The following is a 3,656-nucleotide window of genomic DNA, read 5'->3' as shown; positions in this document are numbered from 1 at the left end:
TGTATAAACCTATGTTTATTGATTTTAACACCAAAAGCTATCATGCATATACAGATAAATCTCTATATAATTTGAATGTATTATTGATTTCATCAAAACTTATCATGCATACCGCGATTAGGTGTTTATGGTTATATTTACTATTAAACAAGAACGTGTGTTAAATCGATATTGTTTTTCATGGTTATCAGATTATTATGATATATCTTATATATATATATTCAAATCTCTAACTCAATATCATCCACAGTCTTTACACTGCAAACACGACTCCTTTGTCAATTTAAAGCAACATCGATGTTGTTATCTTACCGTGAAAAGATAGGCTTCTGATATCCAATATTTAACACGAATCGCGTGCCAGAATGCTTTAGAGCGCAATTTGAAATGAATGAGGTTAACAATGCCTCACAGGAGAATACTACAGGCGAAGACTGCAATAACCAGATGCAAAAGACTACCATTCAATTTTGACTCTTCTGGTTTGCAATTACAGTAAAAAAAAAAGAAACGATTGAATGTAAATCACTTAATATACATTCATAATACATTATTATATGCGTTTCGACCCACTGGTGTCGATGTCTAGATGCCATGGAAAGAATGGAGATTGAGCTCCTTATAAATAATATGAATGCAAATAAAGTGATAATATTTTTTCAAATGTCATTTATGTTTGGTGAAATATGTGATTGATCGGTACCGAATAAATAACAGTCATTTGGACCTGTTTAGTCTTGTCAATAATACGTTCATATCTTTTTTCTTCGTTTGTGAACCACCCTTTTTTAATTTATTCGGTATTGACTTGGGGGATATCATTTGCTTTGTTCATCAAGCCTTCTCATTACAAACCGTAAAGAACCCGACGCCGGAAGCTGGCTTTAAAAGATGTTCTTCCTGTCTTTAATGTTGGATTACATGAGCCCATATTTACACGGTAAAATAATATCAATATTGTTGGAAAAGTCCAACATTGAATTCTAACATTCGTGTTTTTTAATGTACAATATTATGGATAATATTGACTTATACGCCATTTAAAAAATACGTTAAATATCAGTTATTTATTTTTGATACTTAAATGGCCCATTAGAAATCGTTGCCACCCTACAACACGCGTGTTTATCACAGGAATTAACGGAATGACATTTAAAGGCCCGTCAAAAAAATACTTCGACAATTATTGCACCTTGTATACATAACATGTTATTGTCTGCGATATCACCTCGGTGGAAGCGGACGTAAAATACAACTAACAACAAATACTTCGAGCATTATGCTACTTTTATTTCAACAGAGTTATATCACAAATTACTTGACTATTCAAATTGAAATATGATTAACCGTCCTACTGTTCGAGGAAATATTACCCCAGCAGTGACGCTACCGCCTACTCTTTTTCCGAATTCTAACTGTCAAGGGTTATTGTATGTGCATGCCAGCGTGTACACAGGACCTCGGGGTTTTTGTACCTTCCGATGACTAGACGCTGTCTTTGTCCGGCGCTCCGTCCTGTGTGTGTATTTGTTACTCTACTCTACAACGTAGGTTTCCAGTTTGTATACTGTGTAACAAGATTAAGAAAGATTAGTCTCATCATTTGGGAATGGGGAACACGGTGGGTAAGTCGGTAAGACGCTGGCTCGCTAGCCTGGAGGTCGGGTGTTCGATCCCTGCATTGGCCGAAAAAGTTTATACAGATTTTCCGGCGTGGTTCCCCCTTGTCAGTGATACAGGACGGAGGGCCCGACAAGGACCGCTTTCTAATCGTTCGGATGGGACGAAAAACCGAGGTCCCGTGTATACATTGGCGAGCACATCAAGATCCCTTGACAGTTGGAATTCGATATAAGAGTAGGCCGTAGTGCCGCTGTCACAGGCAAAATTTCTGTCACACAACACTGTATGGCGTATGCCCGTCCTCATTACACCAGTTCGGAGCAGAACAGTAGGACGTTAAATCCCATTTCATTTCACTTCCTTTCGGAAAGAATCTGTCTGTAATTGAGTCGACATTACTAAAAATAACATCAAAAAAGCAAAACAACAATATGTCTTCTTTTTAATAATGTTTTATAGTGTTGAGAATATAAGCTTTAGTGTATCAAAGCATAAATCTTAAGTACTGTCATTAAATGACATGTGAAGTGTTTGAATTGGCATTCCACCTTTACAATCAGTCCATACAAATGAACCCCAATAACCTTCCAGCTGGTTCTTCTTCCAAACAGCTGGTACAGGAAGAGTAGGACGTTAAACTCCATTTCAACTTCCAATCCGCAAGCTTAACCCCTTCATATGACTATTTAAAACTGACAGCTGCACTTCTGTTTCAAACCTGGACTTGCCCGGGAAGGAAAAAATATCGAGCAATTAATATTGTAAAGAATAGTTGTCATACATAGTTGCTTTTCTTTCTCTCAACAGATTAGATTTTAAACTAATTATTTGATGTTTATTCTGATATGTTAAAAACGTCCAGGGACGGCTATTTCGTTAATGAAAAATAACCTTTTTTAAAAGATTAATTACATTTCATCAATTACTTAGTTTTATAATTGCACACAAGAGGCACTCCTTATCATAGAACACCTGGCAGGTGCGACAAATACAACAAGCCATGAGAAATTAATCTCAACACCCTGTCGTGAAATTCAAACGACGTAGCTCACTTGAAGCCACAAGATTGTTCTGGAAGTAGTCGAAGCTGTTTTATACATGAGGCCTCAAGTGCAATGTGACCCGAGCTTTTCAAAATTCATGAGTTATTGAGCTCATATCAACATTTGTTCGGAGTTACGCTATCAACACCAGTGTTGGAATAGTTCAATCTCTTCTCCCAGAGTGAACCTAACGACAAACTTCTTTCTGGGGGCCGAGATTGGGAATATTGATTATTATGAAGTTGCTTTGACCTGTTTCTATTGATTTTAGTTCAAAATCAGATCCATTTAGTTCAAAACTGTAAATCATTTCAATTAAATGTTCACATACACTCCTGAAAAGTACCAACTTAGAGAGCCAAATTTAGTTAAACAAATTTGTTAAGACACAGAATTCTACTTAACATTCACCCTAGTAAAAAAAATAGCAATCAATCTACGTGACAGAAACTAGAAAATAACTACAAACAGATAGGGTTCTGCATATTCTCCATCTTTAATCAAAAAATAATAATTAAAATCTGACAAGCCGTGATCAATAATATCTGAATTTATTGAGCAATTCAACCTACACTATAACCGTTTGCTGTTACCAATAAATATCAAGTGCCTTTTAAATATACAATCCGCCCTTTCGTGAAATCGGTCAATATGGCTGAAAGAGAGGGAAATGGGGTTTAACGTCCACTCGACACAAACTAGTTCATTTCGGAACTAACATATAGTTCAATTTTACTTCAATAATTCGCTTGCGCATGGAAAGAAAACCGGAGGACCTGGAGAAAACCCACGAGGTTGGACAGGCGACCCTACTCCTTGTCACGTACAACCGGATAATCGAAACCACGCCAGTTGACTCAATTACAGACCTTATGATACAGCGCGCACGTGCTAACCATTCGGCCATCCAAATCCCAATATGGCTGACATACACCTACCCATTTCAATATGGGCGTGTTATGTCGCAATCCTATAAGCCCATCCGTTAAT

The sequence above is a fragment of the Patella vulgata genome, chromosome 6 (assembly GCF_932274485.2).
Source record: "Patella vulgata chromosome 6, xgPatVulg1.2, whole genome shotgun sequence".
In the NCBI taxonomy this organism is placed as follows: domain Eukaryota; kingdom Metazoa; phylum Mollusca; class Gastropoda; family Patellidae; genus Patella; species Patella vulgata.
The sequence above is the reverse complement of the archived record's forward strand: the minus strand, read 5'-3'. Positions refer to the sequence as shown.